Source organism: Cavia porcellus, unplaced genomic scaffold (genome assembly GCF_034190915.1).
Source record: "Cavia porcellus strain 051 isolate PalLab524CR breed Dunkin Hartley unplaced genomic scaffold, mCavPor4.1 scaffold_20, whole genome shotgun sequence".
Classification (NCBI taxonomy): domain Eukaryota; kingdom Metazoa; phylum Chordata; class Mammalia; order Rodentia; family Caviidae; genus Cavia; species Cavia porcellus.
This window is the reverse complement of record NW_026947503.1, coordinates 31506533-31525024: the sequence shown is the minus strand read 5'-3', so window position 1 is coordinate 31525024 and position 18492 is coordinate 31506533.

The following is an 18492-nucleotide window of genomic DNA, read 5'->3' as shown; positions in this document are numbered from 1 at the left end:
CATATTTTTTTAGCTTAAAAGCTGTGTCCAACAAACATTTCCAAAAAACATTGTATGCCACCCTTGACATTAATTTATAGTTTTGTTGAATGGCATGGTTTTCTTAAATTGAAAACAACAAAAACGATCTATATTGCTGTGCTTAAATTTAAAATATTTTCAATATGAATAAAAAACATGTAAAGAAGTACCAGGCATTATAAAGTATAATTTTTAGATACTAATAATTTAGACTATCAAAGGTTAATCTAACCTTGATCTTATTTTTCAAATTCATAATAAAGATTTTCAAAAATTATACAGAATCTATTCTAGACTCATAAAGAATTACTAAGGTTGGAGTTTGTCTTCAACTCTTTTCTTTCATTCCTAATTTAGGCTTTTGATCTTGTAGGTATGAAGTGGTCTCAAGACTGCATTTTCTAGTTCTGCAACTTCTGGGATTAACTTCTTAATTCTGGAGACTTTTTAGAGTCCCTTAACTGTTACAGAGCCTATCCATTATTTTTGATTTCCCCATCAGCTATGAATGAACAGAAGGCTGCACCTCTTTTGAACTCCCCACTCTGCGGTGCCCTTTGTGTTCCTCCTTGGCAAGAAAAGAAGAAGGAAGACAGACAGATAAAGCACAAATCCTGGCATTGGCCAATTAAAAGGTCTTTCGGAGACATGTGTCTTTTTCCTTTTGTGAAAATATCACTTTTACTTCATCCCATTAAAGATGTCTTTAGGCCCCCCCATCCTATGTGTTATTTTCCTAACATGCATAACTTTTTATGAGGTATTGTATGTTCAATATCTTCTAATCTTTATAATACATTTACTAAAACATTCAGGCCAGGAAAGAGCAGTCACATACAGGTGTACATGTGTTCATTCAAAGCAGTGGTCAATACTGTGGAGGTGGAAGTTCTTTTCAGGACAATGGAAGGGATTTTGAAAATCATTGAGGGTAATGAGTGGGACAGCGTGGTGGTTAGAAATGGCTTTTTACGCCTGAAAGAGATGAGCAAATCTTCTTGAGAGCTGTCGGATGATGGATAATTTGAAACCTCTTGAAATTATTTATTGGAAACTGCTACTAAAAACTCAACCACAGCATTCATCTTGACAAGATAGGGTTGTTTCATATTTTAAACATTCAAAGGAAACCGCAGGAAAGCTGTCATTAAGAGATCAGTGAATCAAGCCAATGAGTGAGATAATTGTTCACTAAAGAAGAAGGAGTTGAATTTTTAATGTCTCATCAGTGATAGAGGGACAAAGAGGAGGATGTATTGTTGATTCATTCCTGAGTGAACTGCCCGGTGAAGCCAGGGCTTCAGTGATATAAAGCAGAGAAAAATATCATTGAGAATCTGGAAAACTTAAAATGAAACAGTTCTGGGTCTCTTTTCTGATGGTGGTGCCAGACAAAACTGTGATAATCTGTTGTGTTTATTTTCCTGTTCCAATCAAAATGAAGAGCTATGGGGGGAGGTTTCTTTTTAAGAGGATGTCTCAGAGAAGCAACCACTATTGAGCAGAGCTAATTGAAGGAGCTATGGTCCTTTGAGTGGAATCAGAGGCAACTCAGAGTGGTGAAATAATAAAATAAAGCACCAGCAGCAAAAACCAACAGAGAAGTAATTGCAAGAAAACACTCAGCGGCTGCTGATCCAGTGTTGCTAAGCCAGCGATAGCAAAGACTTCTCTCCTTGTAACTGCTTTCATGGTGGTGGAGAAAATTTAGGGTTTGAGAAGCTCTCAAAGGAAGACTCTTGTTTCCATTTGCCAGTTGAGAAAGTGTGAGTCAGGTGGTGATAAACATTTTAATTTGAATCCAGGTGACAATCTCAAAAGTATGCCTCGATAAAATGACTGCTTATATTGTATCTCAGGTGGAAATTTACTCATTTGTTTTCAGTTAGAAGTTGAAAAACTATAAGGACTGGCCAGAGTCTTTGATGCTAAGCTTGCTATAGACTAAAATAAACCAAGGTTCCTGAAGGAAGGTGGATTTCAAATGGGTTTAGTTGAGCTCTGCCCATTTCTGTATAAAAAACTCAGCTTAGTTACTGCATAAGAGATCCTGATGTGTTTATATGAAGAAGAGTATGTGCAGAAAAATTTGTGGGTGGGGAATAGTGACCCCTTTAAAGTCAGTTAATAAGGTCATATTACATAGCTTATCCTTTAGTAAAGGCGATGTTTTCCAATTTTATTCCTTGAATTTTAGAGCAAACTTCAGACAGTGCTCAGGAAATTTTTGAGGACTGATTTCATATGTACTTGTGAGAAAAATCCTGGAGGGCAAAAACAATAGCAATGCAACTTTGGTACATAGGGTAGTACATCACAGCTTGGGGTGCATGGCTGTCTTCTATTAAACTTAGAGTTGGGTACAGGTCAGGAGCTCAGATACTGCAGGTGGGCGGCTTCATCTTACCAGTTTAGCAGGAATTTAGAATTTGGGCATTGCTGCCAGGTAAACAAAGGAACTGTGTTAGTCCTTATTGTATTTGAAGTAAAAAAAATTGATGCAACGGTCTCAGGAGAGATTTCCAGGAGCAAAGAAACTTGATGGAAGGTTCATTTTGAGATTATGGATAGATACCACGATGGCAGGTATACTACACAGTTAAAGCTCACTATTAGGTGTGCCTTGAGAAACATGTCTGTGTACAGTATTCTGATAAAGGATACTTATGAGAGCATCTCATTTGGTTCCTGACCGAGCACAGTAACAATGGAAAATGTCCCCCAGGCTTTGAAAATCCAGGATCTTTGAGGGCAATTTCATTGTCTGAGGTAGGCAGTGAGTCAGTTAGTGGGATACAGTTCAGCGCGCTGCCAGGGCACAATAAGTGGCCCTGTGAGACCAAAGAGATTGATACACTGCTCCTCCCTTTTCTTGCAGATAGCACAAGTCAGGAGTAAAGGATACAAGATGTGAAGGCAGGATGCCTGGTTAATTCCTATCATTTTGACTTATTCTCTGTGGCATACATATGATGTTTCCAGTTGCTGCAGATGTGAAAGATGATGATGATAGCTATTTCATAAAATATGCTAGGAGAAGTGTGTGTGTGTGTGTGTGTGTGTGTGTGTGTGTGTGTGTGTATGTAGCTTAGAATACTTCCTGGTATGTGGGAAATATCATATCTGTGCCAAATATTTTTGCAGTTTTATCCACAATGTCATTTGCGAGCATGTAACTTAAAACTTTCCACATGAGGTAATATGCATCCTGTTACTAGAGGTGCCACAAAATATTTAGTGCATGGATTTGGGGATGCTCTTACACAGGACAGGGGTGTACATCTGATGATGATGTAGCAAGTAGACTGTACCATGTGTTCAGTTATCACAGCAGAATGTGATGGTCACTTTGCCCATCAGTGATGACCCCTCACATATTAACTGCTGATTGAAACTCTCACCACATGGGTTTGTAAGTCATGATTTAATATTCACATTTTAGATTAGAGCTGTAAGGAAAAGGCGGTGAATATAGAAGGAACATGTATATGACTGAGTTTGCTTCTCTAGATTATAGGCAGGTTAAGTGGTAGATGTAGGGGTAGCATAAATCTGATGGTCAGTTAAAGGTGATATATTATGGATATCAAAGAAAATGTGAGTGTCCAAAGTGTCCAAAATGTCCACAATGATTGGTGTCAGCAAGTTCACTATTTCACCTATGTACACTTGAGGTGAAGTTTCAACTACATGAAAGGTGATGACTATGGATTTAGAGTGGTCAGGGATTTCAGGAAAACTTCTTATTTTATGTTTTTCACCATAGCCTGCTGCCTGTATTCCACTTGGTTTGCAAATTTCCCCAGAATTAGTTGGCAACCACAAATGAACAACTCCATTTGAACAGCTACTAAAGTATTTACTAGTGGTTCTCCTTTTAAAAGAAATCTGGGATAAAAATATAAAACACATATTACCAGAAAAATGTACAAAGCATATGTGAACAGCAAGATGAATTTTTATGAAATGAATCACTAGTGAAACCATAACAATTTAAGATATTTACTATGAGTCACATCCTAAGAACCTCTCTTCCAGTCCCTCCTACTCAGGAACACACCTCTAAAGAGTGACAATTACTCCAGCTCTGCTAGGATCAATTAATCTTATCTGCTCTTGAACTTTGTATAAGTGGAATCATGCAGCTTTTTGGCTTTTTGGTTCAGATGTACATGCATTCATGTTGTCACATGTAGCAGTAGTTTGCTCAGTACATAGTCATCACATATCCCTTTAAATGAATGTCCCACAATTTAATCATTTTACTGATTTCCAAAATTGGACAGCTATGGAAAAATGCTACTATGATCATTCTTGCATGTGCATTTTTGAACATATGTTTGTGTTCTTTTTGAGTACATGTTAGAGGTATAATTGCTGAATCACAGGGAATACTTAAGTTAAACTGTAGTATGGGCTTCAGTTTTCCAAAGTGGGAATAGCAGTATATACTTCACTGAGGATATGAGAGTCTCAGTTTTTCCATGTGATGTCATTTTCTTGACAGCATTTTGTTTTGCTGAAGTTTTAGCCATTATTTTTTTTATTTTAAAGAGAACAAAATCAAACAAAATAACTACAATCAAAACAAAACAGTGAAAGTAATACAGGATCTCAAAACAGGATAATAGGAAATCAATCATTGCTAGCATAATGCCTCTTGTTATCTTCAAAGTAGCTGCCCTTATCATCAGATGCAATAAAATCAAACAAAACAGAACTTAATAAGGCCAATCAAAACAAAACATTGAATAAAACAGAACAATAAAATGGAGCAAAATAAAATAGTGAGAACGTTATTGGGTTTCAAAAAAAAGACAGAAGAAAATCCCCCTTAGTTGCTATATTGCATATTGTTATCCTCTAAGTAGATGCTCAGACTATTGGCTTTAGGCCCTTTAGTATATTGTTGTTATACTCAACAATATAAGCATTTAGCTGTTTTTGTACCTCAGTTACTATCAACTCAGTCTGTGTTCCTCTGAGTTAGTTGGTTGCTTGGGGTGGGGGTGAAGGGCAATTGGCTGTTCTTGTCTCCCAGCCTATGTGCCGGCTGGTTCACGGGAAAGGCACTTCCTGTTCCTCCAAGCCCACAGTTACTGCTGTAATACTAGTGATCCTTATTCAAGCCCAGATTCCAGATGATTGGCTATTTGTGCTAAGTCATTATGGTGGTGAAATATTATAGTTTCAGTGTTCTCAGTGGAGAACTTTAGACATTTTGGTCAAATATTTAAAATGAAGTTTTCAGCCAAACAGATGGAATGTGTTCATACAGCAGTGTTCTTATCTTGTTTTGTTTCTTAGTATACCATTCCTCTTCCTAACGTAAGTTAAAGTTCTCAGCAAGAAGTGTCTGGATCAGATGGTTCTATGCAAAAAATTATATTCAGGCATTATCCTAAAGCCAGAGTTGTACTTGTAAAGTTCGAATGTTTAAACTCAATCTTAGTTCTATTATTTCTAATACTACTATTTTAATAATTATTATTGTTTCTCTTAAATTAATGAATAGTTATCTTAGTCACATTTTCACTGCTGAATCACAATACCTGCCACCTACAATTTAAAGAAGGAGAGTTATTTTGGCTCATATTTCAGTCCATAGTTGGTTGACTTCAAGGCAGGACAGCATGGTAGAGGGGCATGGCAGATTATACTTGCTCAAGAGTGACCTGCCTCTTCCAACCAGGGTCCATATGTTAACAACAAGTCAGCTATAATGCCTCTATAATCTATTCATCTTCCAAAGGTCCCACATAGGATTCCATGACATATCAGGTTCATAGACATGTAGAAATAGAATAATAATAGCATGTATATCTTCTTCAGGTAATGAGTTTTCATTAGAATTTTTTGCAGGAGTAGAATATCTGCTAAGAAAGAGGAGTAGTGCCTAAGAACTGGAAAAAGCTTAGATGAAGGAGTGGAAGGAGGGATTATGCACTGTTTCCCTCTTAGACTTGTAAATCTAGTGTGTCAAATGTGGGGAACAAGTAAATTGTGCATATGTGAGCTGGGGGTCTCTGTAAGAAACCATCCTGTAAGGGAAGGAGTCAACTCTCTCTGTCCTACCAGCCACACTTTAAAAGAGAGGGATTGCCTTAGAATGGTGTTCAAAGGAAGACTTCTTTTATTTTCTTATGAAATATCCTTATGTCTTTTCTGCTGTTTTGGTCTTTGGTTTTGGAACTTCTCACAAAATGATGTGTCTTGAAAAGACCATTTAAATTTTAAAATGAGTTATTGCTTTGTGAATGTGATCTTTGGGTTTAAATCAGCTCTAATTTTCCTTTAACTTTTTGTCATTCTAACTCTGTCAGGCTACTTGTATTATTCTGATTTATATGATTATAACAAAATACCTTATAAAGGCTACTAAGGAAGAAAAGAGATTTATTTTGGCAAAAGGTTCTAGAGTGTCCAGTCTGAGATTAGGTAACTCAATGATGGCGAACCTTTCAGAGATTTCAGTGATAACAAACAGTGTACATGTGCCATAGGTTTGCCACCACTGATGGTGGTCCCTTGTTTTGGACTTCTAGGGAGGGTAGCACGATATGGTGGGAGCACATGTCATAGTGAGCAGTCGTGTCTTGGATTCAGAAAGCAGAGAAAAAGAAGAAAATGAGAAAGAGTCCTACAAGCTCTGTTTACCTTGTGCTCCAAATGACCTAAAGACCTACCACTATGCCCATCTTGTAAAGGTTCATTGTACCTCCCAATAGCAAGATTCTGAGACCAAACTTTTCACTTTTGGGCCTTTAGGGAACACTGCCCATATTTGAACATTAACGCTATGAAACCAGAAATCATGTTTTATACTTAGTAAGGAAAATCAAAATAGACACTTTAATGGAATTGGTGCTTTTAAAAAAAAACTTCATATCTTTCTTATCAGAAGATGTAGTATACAATGCTTACTTATGCAATTTCTGGTTCTAAGTAGTTGAATCATAGAGTTATGAAGTGGGAAATTTGTTTTTCTTTGTACTTTCTAGTTGTTCCACTATTATCTATGTAGTAAATAATTTAACTTTGCCAAGAGGAAGGTCTAGCCTTTGCTTTCTGGGAGTTGATCTCTAAGGCCTAGAAATGTCTTTGTTTGCTTACAGCCTTTGAATTACACTAGATAATTTAAAATGTGATGTCAGGTCAGGCTTCTGGGTCATGATGTATCAGCTTGACCTCCAAAGGGACTGGAATCTGAGATCAGGCAAGTGAGCATTTTAGACATAAGAAGCCCCAGTTACAAGTGGACACCAAGGCACAAATGAGCTTCTCTGATTGGCAAATTCTTTGCATACTGACACTTAGTAATCTTGGCAAAGGCTTGTCATTCTACTGGGATATGACAAGTAGGAATTTTGTGCTTAGAATTTTCTCTGTTCCATACATTTCTCCTCTTGACTGACATAATCTGTATCCTTTCATCATACTAAATGATACCTGTTGGTATATAACCTTTCAATGAATTCTAGGAGTCCTTCTAGCAGATTATTGAACTCAGTGTGGTCTTGGACACTTATTAAGTAATAACTGATATTAGTTGTGAAAAGGATCTAATGGAAACTTCTCTCTAGAATTGTATCATTATATATATTTGATCAAAGAATATCTCTTTCTTACTTAAAGACCCACTGGTTCTTCTGGATGCACTTCTTAGTTCTTTGTTTTAAAAATGTATTTACCTATTGTGAAGGAGAAAGATAAATCCTCATTAATCTCTGATGAATTATAGAATATGCCTAAAGTTATACTCTATCCAGTTAAATTTAAAAATTATTTATGTTAGCTGGTGGTGATGCATGACTGTAATTCCAATACTCTGGGAGATTTAGAAAGGAGAACAGCAAGTTTAAGTTCAGTCTGGGCAACTTAGTGAGACCTTATTTCAAAATTAAAAATAAAAACTGGTTCAGGATGTAGCTCAGTGTGAAGTTTCTTGATTCAATCCCTTTCTACTAAAAATCAGCAAACCAAAAACAAAACAAAATCAACTTTTGTTGAAAGGCCTTTTTTTTTAACCATATAGATTATATTAAAGCACCTACTTTCAAGAAACTTCTCAGTTTATCCTAAGTTTACAGGTAAACAGCACTATGAGATTAATAAATCTCCACCTGTCTGGGGAGTTAAGTGAAGAAGAGAAGCGAGATTAGAGTATATGAGAAATGTCAACATTGGGAGCGCTGTATCGAGTCTTGGAAGTATAGGACTGATGAAAGTTTTACAGTTAAATTATATGCATTCCTGAAATCATAAAATATGGAAATAAGAAGGAAATTTAGAAGTCCTTGACCCAGTGGTTTCCAATTGTTTTCTGTGGACATAAGTCAGATTTTCTCTCGTGCAAGAAGAGTGGAAGCTTTCAAGTGGCATGTTACTGGAAAAAGTGCATGCTGTACCTCTTTATTAGGAACCCTCTATATTTTATAGTCTCTTCTATATATTATTTCATTTTTCTAAAATAATTCACTGTCAAAACACATGTATCTAGATTCATATATCTAACAGCCCCCTCATTTTATAGACTTTGGAAGATTAGAAGCCAGAAAAATATTTTGAAAGGGGTGACGTTTTCAAGACTCTACCTTAGAATATGCATCATTGATATCCATACTCAGTCATAAGGGGGTAGCCTGAAACTTGACAATCACTCAAAACTGAGTTGAGAGTGAATGTAGATGTGGAGACATTTGTGAGAGAGCCCTTGGAAGTAAGATGAAGTTGTTGAGTGTAACACTGGATAGTGGAAGGCAGAGTCCAATATCACTGAGGTGATTATATAGCACTATTTATAGACTGGAGAGGGCAACATTCTGCTCTTCACAGCAATGATAAAGGCAGTTTTATATACATGAAGGCTTAGGTGCCAAGAGGGCCAGTTGGTAGGTGGAACTGTGAAATCAAAGGGTTATATGCTTAAATGCACTCCAGAATCCATTAGGAAGGCCAGTGTCATTAAAGAAATGAGAAAAATTCCACCTAGGAGATAGGTGCTCTAAATTACCTCTACAAATGCTTGAAAGAAGTTTTAAATGCATTTAAGTTGTATAACATGTGAAAGATGACTTACTGACATAGACACTTAAAATTTTCATGTTGCTTTAATAGGAGTGTTAACACTTGGCTTTTTCTTACCTAGGAGAGATGAATCTTTGTAAAATATCATTTTAATCATGTCAATTGCAGTGGATTTTTTTAGAGATGAAAAGAAAGACAAGGTCTTTCCTTTCCTAGGTCTGATTTTATTTCAGTCATTCCAACTGCAATGTGCATAAATTTCAAGAACATTAGACAAAGCCTAATCAAAAGGGTGCTGATTTTCCCCACTTTGAATTAAATGTAAAGTGAAATGTATCAAGACAACACCAACACTGCTTCCAACTTCCCTCTGGAAACATTAATCCTTAGTTTTTAGAACAAAGAAAATACTTTTTTTTTTCACCCAGCCTCATGCCCATCCCTTCTGGTCACTCCCTCTTATTTTCATTTGATTTTTGGAATGAGGCAGAGCTATGACATAGATGATCTATGTCATAACTCAAAATCTTCCATATGAATATCAAGGAAGGGTTGTTAGATTCCCTGAAGCAAAAGAAAAATTTTCTGCAACCTGTACCCAAAACAAGCACCTATTAATACTTTTGGTGGGGAAAGGGAGAATCCAAAATCCCCAAAATATATGTTTCTAGAAGAGGTCTTGCTTGTCTTGGACAAGAAAAGGAATATTTCTCTATTAAGCTAGAAGAAATCTCAGACAATTTAATTTGTTGTGAGGCCAAATATAATATATTTAGAAACTTACTTTGCTGTATCTTTCCAACACTATTCCCTTTTTCATGACTTTGAGTCAGTGGAGGCTGAGAATGGAACAAAGACATTAGTGCTTAGCTCTTATGGATCCAAACAGGCTCTTTAAACGTGCTAAAAAGATAACAGACATGGCAGCCAGCTCTATTTTTATTTGTAAGAGACAGACATCTAAGCCTCAAATGCCAATGGTGTCTGAGTATGTTTAATCTTTAAGAAATACTTAGGAAGTTTGAATTGTCCATTTGCCTCAACTCAGTTCTAAGTACAAATTTGAGGATACACATGTAAAAATTAAGAGGCATTACCAGGAAACCCAAGAACAAGAGTCACCAGAGATCAGGCCTCATGGAAGGAATTCCAGAGGTAAGCTCTGCTTTAGCAAGCGCTCAAGGGCTTATGAAAGCCCAGTTAAAAATTATAGACATTTGCGTGAAGCCTAGTTTAGAGATGAAGTCCCTGAAAATGGGAATCCATTTTTAGATCCCTATCACATGTCCAGGGTATTACGCTAGTTATGTTTGTATCTTTTCAGTTTGTATGTGCAAGTTTAAGAGCTTTAAAAACAAAGTACATCGTTAAATTGAGAGCAGTTTGGGGTTAAGTCTCAGCTTCATCGAAGTGTGCTTGTCTCATTGCTTCCTTCTGTGGGCAGTGACATTGCTGGGCTGGAAGTTTTCTAAGGCCATGCTTCTCAAACTTTAATGTGCTTGTGAATCACCTAGGGGTCTTACTCAATTCAGATTCTGACTCAGTGGTTCTCATGATGGGGTGAGAGACTCTGCCTGTCTAATGACTTCCAGGAGCTGCTCACATTGGTGCTCGATAGACCACACTTTGCGTAGAGATAATCTAAGAAGTTAGAGATTTTAAGTCATGTGATTGCAACCTTTCAGAATATTTTCAGAGATCCTTTGACTCAAGCTTCCTGATTTTACTGCATATCTCTCTTCTAAGAGACCAGAATACCCAGTACACAATATAATCCAAGATCTCTGGTGTATTAACTTGAAATCACCAGTAAATTCTCAATTAAAGTTAAGTCAAAGAAAATTTTATATATGTGTGCATGGGTGTATTAAAAATACTAGCATTCAATCCATTGGAACTTTTATTACTTAAAAATATAACACAATAAAAATTTTCTACTAACAAGATATTTGAGATTTATATAATTTCATAATGTACTTCAGGTGGTTTGATGAATGTGAATTTAAATATATGAAACAAATATAACACTTTTCAACCCTATAAAAATATATTCAGGAGATTAATAAGTTTATTTTGAAATAACTTTAAAAATCTATGGAGGCGTTATTTATGACTCTAAAGCCAGTATTGATATAGGACCCCAGGGAAAATAAACATGGCTCTCAAACTTCTAGACATCTGATACACTGTGTTTTTGTTTGCCAGAATTGAAAAATGAGTTCTGAGAAGCAAAGGAGGTTAACAGCAGGAAATTTTATTAAGGGACAAGTAGCTGCTGCCTGAGACAGAGCCAGGACAGTGGGTTGTCCTTGAGCTCACTTCTCAAAGGAATTTTTATAGAGCAAAATCATGAAGTGGGTACAAAATCACAACATAGATACAACATAGAACAAACTTATAATTAACCAATAAGATTACAAGTACAGCTGCTTAGGTAATATTGATCCAATGAGTAAGCAAGTCACATAGCAAGTAAACATGGAAAGAGTAAGAATCCTTGAGATGGGTCAGGATGTTTTGGTTACTCATTCAGGTGACAGATGTCTATTTAGAGTATCCATCATTATTGTCTATCCACAGGAGATACATATAAGTGTAGTTATTCCATCTTTGTCTTGAGGTTTGGTCTTCAATTAATGTACCTCCCATCACAGTTCTAATGTGTTTTTATCTTTTCCCTGACTCCTTCAAGGGCCTACTCCTAGTTGTCTATTATTATATCATATGCATTTGCTTTTTCAACCATTGATAAACTCTGCCATTCTACTTTTGAATTTCATGAGCAGCACAGCCTTTCTTTGCCTATTCTTGCAGCCTTGAACATGTACAACTTAGGGACAGTTCTAATGACAAATGACAGTGGCAGTGGTCTTGTTGTTTTTATAAGTGAACACATATCTGAAAGTCTTTATTTTACCATACCCGAGGCTCCTTTTTTTTTTGGACAGTAAATTCTTAGAAAGAAGATCCTTACCACCACAAATCTGTAAGTGAATGTGAAACTAAGTTATGCCAATATAACTAAAAGAGAAGTCACTGGTATATCTTGCACAAGATTTCTCTTCCTAAAAAAGAGACAGAAATAAAAGAAAAAAAAGTCCCCTGTGACAGTCCAATTTCCTAATATTGAATGTAGCCGTGTGTAGAGACAACACTGAGAACTGTTTAAACCTCCTTGTAACTCTATGATCCACAAAGACCTCATCCATTTTACCGGCTGGCATCTCCAGCTCCAAACCTGAAAATCACCTCTCTCTGGTGGTATCGATCCAAAATGTCAATAAATAGGCCTTATTTAATGAAAGGAGGTAAAGAACATTTCCTTCTTGTAAGTGCTATTCAGGGTCTCCTCTGGAGAAAAACAGAAAATGGAACACACACTGCCGAAAGCTGCACCTTCTTTGTCTAGACTGAGATGATTCTTAGAGATGTCAGGAGCTAGGACATTACTGCATGGTGTCAAACATTAGGTCAGAAATAAGAACTAGAGCCTGTCTTCGCTCTTTGACTGAGTTTACTTCAAGTAAATCAGTTTTCCCTATGATATTTATTATCTTTCCTTGTAAATTTAAGAGTTTGGAAAAGATACTCTGCAGGTTACTTATAGTTAAGAATTAGTTCTTTCATTATGGAATGTAAACTTAACATTCCATAATGTCATGTAAGAAATCAAATGAAATATAACTTAAATAATAAAATGCAATTACCTTGTACTATTTGAACATTTGCTTATTTGGTCTGTCATATAATCATCCATTCATCTATTCATACATTTATTTTTTTTTTCTTTAATCTGTGACAGCTTGCAAGGAAAATGTTTGTTGTTAGGCCAAGGATTTAGCTCAGAGGCACAGTGCCTGCCTGGCAAGCATGAGGTCCTGAGTTCGATTCCTGGTACAGAAAAAAATGTTCATTCTTTATTTCAATTATGTAGAGTTAGTCCAGTCTGGATATGCTTGTATCTAAATTTTGGAGAAGCTAAACATTTCATTTTCCCTCAGTTTCCTCCAGAACATCTGCTAAATACAGTTCTTTGTAGGCAGACAGCATAGAACAGAGGAGGAGAGCTATTTGAGAAATATAGTGCAAATGCAAGGACCACTGGATGGAGAGTGATGAGGAGTGAAACAAAATGGCTAACTGCAGTTGTATTTGGGTGCTCATCATTCTGTGCATATGAGGCAATCACGTTCATAAAGGACATGTAATTATCTGTACTGTTTATCTTCATAGATGTTGTTCATATTTCTATGTGTGTTATGTGTGTGTTTGCAAGAGTGAGTTAACCTCATCAGCAGGTGATATGACAGCCATTTCTAGACTCTTAATTAGATATTTCTTCTGTTTATGGATGCTGTTGCTTTCAGAGGAATAAGTCTAAGATTTTGTCCTTTAGACATAACTTCCTACATAAAGAGAAAATAGTATAAGAATATTCACTCTAAGAATGAATTTTAACTGTCAATTCTAGGACAGAGAAGGTCTTCAAATTAGCTGTCATAATAAAAATATTTTGCTTCTGGGACAGTTAGCACCATCAGGCCAAAACAGATTTCTCTTTGCAACTCCCATACAGAGAACAATAGGATGAGACATTTTTGGAGAGCAAATTTTTGGAAACTGGTTGGATCGTGCCTTGCTCCTTCCAGCCTTAGTGATGGCTAACTAGAGAATGTGATGGCCTTTTAGGAACTCCTTTCTTTGACAAGTGTTTATTGGAGCTCTGGTTGTGAGGCTAAACAAGGTAGAATCATTTATGTTTTAACTTGCTGCATGAGATTTGAAAGATAGATTATGTGTGTATATTGATTGGTGGGAATTGTTCTTACGTCTTTAGACAGTTTTAGGATGCTGAACCCAGGACAAAATGAGTAATACCTTTTAAATGTAATCATATCACAGTCGCTCTGTATTCTCCATATTTTTTTCATTTCTAACCAATGTGGAAAGTTCTTGCCACACTTTTGTTAGAGAAAAATCTAGAAAGAATAATACAGGAGAAAAATTTGCAGCTCTAATAATTCTCCTGTGTCAGGCAAGTCTGCTTAATGTTATTGTTTACTTAAATTTCACTTCCTAAAGTCAATGATTTTAATTTAATTTATTGAAATGCTCCAAGGAATCCAGGCCATGCCATGCTGGGATGGGATATCACATAAATTTGGGGTTTCCTGTGAAAATGATTTTCATGAACAGCCTTTGCCGCTGACATTTCAATCTCCATGCTTATGGGAAAGATAATTCAATTCTTTAACAAAAGTAAAAAGTTTTAGTAACTTGTTTTGCTTTCTTTGATTAAAGGTGAAAAGATAAAATTATAAAGGATCTTTTTTTAAGAAAAAATAGAAAAGACCCATTTTCACTTTCTATATTTTGTCCTCCCTTTATTTAGAAGCAAGAAAGAATACCCACAGTCCAATCATTATGTAGAAATTATGTATACCTTGTTATAATTTCTTACAGCATTTTAAACTTCTTAATTTTAACTATTTAGTGGCAAAGAGGCATTGTTTTGTTTAACTTCCTCTGGGAGGATCCGAAACACAACAAGCCATTATTTATGACCTTTATTTGAATGTGACTTCCTTCAAGATTCTGGGAGTTTAAAACTGAAATTTGACCTTTTCTTTAAGGCTGTGGTAAAATACATAGGTAGAAAACTACTGAATTGAGTATTAATGAGTATTATAGATGCTGTAGAGCAGTCATTATTCACTGGAGAGTTGATATTTCCCCTACACTTTAATGCTTTCAAAAATTCTCCTTCAGTTTAAATAACATGGTTCAAACGTGTATTTATCTCTAAGCCTACAGCATCTTACTAAAATAATTAAAGGATTAAAAATCAAAACAAAGAGTACATGATAAATGACAAAAGCATCAAATATTGGAAACATGATGAACACATGTAAGCATCTGGCAGCTTTAGGAAGAAGGATGTCAGCAAATAGTGAAAGAAGCTGGAAAGATTTTGATTGGTGTTACAGATCCTGACAGACACAGAAACTGGCACCATCAGATGCATCTGAGTGAGGGAAATGGGAAGGTTAAAACAAACTAGCTAATGATCTGAAGAGTCGTAGATCCTAATTCCCGTACATCAGTCTTTGTGTCTAGAAGAATTCTCTCCCTAAACCTCAGGTTTGAAAAGTGAAAGTTTATCCTCTGGAGAGAGGATATGGATACTCTGTTGGGAAAACACTGTATCGAAGGGTTGAAGTGCCACATTGATATTAATAAGAGAATGATAAAAGATTTATTTGAAACCTTAAAATCCTCTATGAGTTCTCTCACTAGGCTCTGGCAAAAACTGAAGCTATGCTAATTCCATTCATACAGAGACTTAAATATTCTTGGCTATTTGACTAATAAAAGAGAAAATAATTTCTGAAAGGCTGATGACAGTTGAGTTTCTGAATGACTGCTCTATTTTATGTGAACAGATAGCCAAGGATAATCAGCCATGTTTTTAGCTAAGTTAACATCACACACAGCATGACAGACAGCACAACAGGCAAACCTACAAAGAAGCAACCTTACTAACATCCTCAGAGAGATAGCAAGATGATACACATCTTTCATTTTCAATGTGGGTGCTATTTTAAAGGTACACAGAAAAAACATACAGAGCTACTCAGAATTAAAAATAGGATAGCAAGAAAGAAAAAACAACAAGATTAATAGAGTTGAGACTTTCTTAATAAGTAGAACAACACTGAGAGTGATACATAGATATTCCTCATTTAGCAGTCACTGAACCTTGGCTCTATGTCATTTAATGAACTGGTTGCTAAATGAGAAATTATATTCACAATATTCAGAACAATGAGATAGTCAAAGAAATCTTCAACTTGATGACTTTATTTTTATTTGGATCACTTTTACATGTGGTACTATAATATATAGCAGAATATAAAACCATAGTTCTATACAGTATAATCAGCCAAAATTACAGTATTGCATAAACAAGGTAAACTGTACAAAATAAGGTTCTATAAATATGATGGGAATAACTGTACAAAAAAAGATAGTTGTAAGTCCAAGCAGTTATCAAATAAGTAGGTCATTTACATGAGGAATAACTATATAAAAAAGAGAAAAGTAGAGAGATAAGTACAGGCTTCTTTTAGTTGGTCCATGATCTGACATACAAGATTCAGAAAAGAAGTAAGAAACTGATGGAATAAAATGACAAATCATGAAAGAAAAATTTCAGAGCTGAGGTACTTATGTAGATACTTATGTATTTCTATTGAAAAGAAATACTTATGTATTTCTATTGAAAAGAGCCTTGTAAATTGTGTGAAAACAGACCTATAATAGGACACATAATAATGCAGTTTCACAACATAGGGAACTATATATTAAGATCCTAAAATGTTAACATTGTAAACTTATTAAAAACTATACTAGCTGACTCAGTTAGTGTTCACTAGAGAGACAGATTTAATGCAAGATATACAAATATATCCGAATTTCCAAGATAGGCTCACTGTGGCTACCCACAGAGTCAGGCGGGGCAGAGTGCGAAAAGTCTGTCTGTGTGCTGCAGATCCGGAGGATCCAGTCGACGCCTGGAGCTCAGTGTAGTGTAGCATGCGAGTGTGTATCAGGAGGGCAGAGGATGTGCAGTAAAAGGAAGAAGAGTCTGCTCTGGAAGCCAGGAGAAGGCGTCTGAGGTGAAGGTGAAGACGGGAGCTCCTCTAAAGGAACAGAGGGGAGCCTTCTTTCTTTCCTTTTATACCACTCTGGTGATAACCCCCCGAGGGTGAGTCTTCTACACCCAGAACTATGCTGAGCCAGTTTGGTTGGGCATTGGAGAAATCAGTTAACTATCACAATAACTGAATAAAAGTTGTCTACTAAAGGGTCAAGATGAGACCAAACATTCTACCATTTAAATGGAGGCCAGCAGACAAGCGAGAAATATTTTTAAAAGTACGAAGAACAGGGACTTAAATGTAGACATATATTTCCCAAAGTGCCACTGAAATGGAATAAGGCAATAGGTATGTTTCAAATGCTTAAGTTCTTTAAAAGTTGTCTAGATCAGGAAATTGCTAGAATAGTAGGTACCTATGACATACACTGTAAGCATGAAATAAATGTCCAATAGAATATATAAATATTAAATTGAAAAAATATGAAATAGAATAAGGACATTTTAAAGGAATAAAATCAACTTCCTGTTAATTTTAAGCTACTTAATTTGTGATTTGTAGAGGTGACTGTTAAATGCAATATGAAGTTCCCATTTAGCCCTAAAATTGCTTTTTATTGAGCTTCCGGAGAAACTGCGTGAGAGGTCATCTCTTTAAATCTTTCTAAGAGAAACACTAATATTTTTCAGATCTCCAAAGATGTATCTTTGCTAACCAGCTAACTAGCAGCCACTGTGTTGGTTTACACCAAGGGATGCATGAGCTCCCCTACAGCTCACTTCCCTCCTAACATTATTCACGGAGTCACAGGGAGTCTTCCTTTACTTTGAAGATTCCACATACTAAGTAGCTTAAAAAAACACACACACACACGAACAGTGAATCTTTATTCACTGTGGTATTGAAGCAAAGTTGCTAAAGAAAGGCAGCAAACAACAGGAAAAGCCAACTGATGGCAATATTATCAATGATAGCTTACATGTGACTAACCTCTTGGGCTTTGTAAGGTGCTAAGGCAAACTATTTTATTTGACCCTTAAAGCAGGAAGTAGAAAGTCTGTTCGTGAGTAGGTTAGTAACTGAGAAAATTAGAAAGCTGTTAAGAGTCTAGAAAGAAGCCAGGCTTGTTGGTACATACGTGTCATCTCAGCATTTTGAAACTGAGGCAAGAGAATAATGCAATGAGCAATACAGTGATTTAGCAAATCTCTACCAGTGCAGGGCTGGTGAATTAGCTCAGTGCAAAGATCCTGGATTCAATCTCCAAAACTACACCTATACCCTAAGAAAAGAAATTGAGAAAGAGGTGAGTCCTAGAGCTTAGATTCTCAGAAGAACACTAAGAAAGGAACTGTGTTTTTTTGGTGTGCCAGATTGATTTACTCTTGCTTGGTGACCTGGTGACAAGCAGCATTTCTGAACTAATGCTCAGTACTTGCCAAGGACATATTTCATTGCACTCTTCCTGCTTAATCACAGGTAATAATCCTCTCTATTTTCAAAAGTTTCCTTTAAAACTTTTAAGCATCACTCCCCACCTTGCTTAGAATCACCATTGGTTTGTATTCTGGTTCTACTTAGCCTAAAAATGCTGGGTTGTCAAGAAAATCAGTTCTCCCAGAAAATATGTCAACTATTTTATTTTAAAATCAAACCAAAACTTTGAACTAGATGCCTTCTAAGCTTCTTTCCTCTGGGGTGTTCTCTATTCTATAGTTCTATTCAGATCTCACTTTTGATGAGATTACATTGCTTAGATAAGGGAATTGAGAAAGTTCATAAT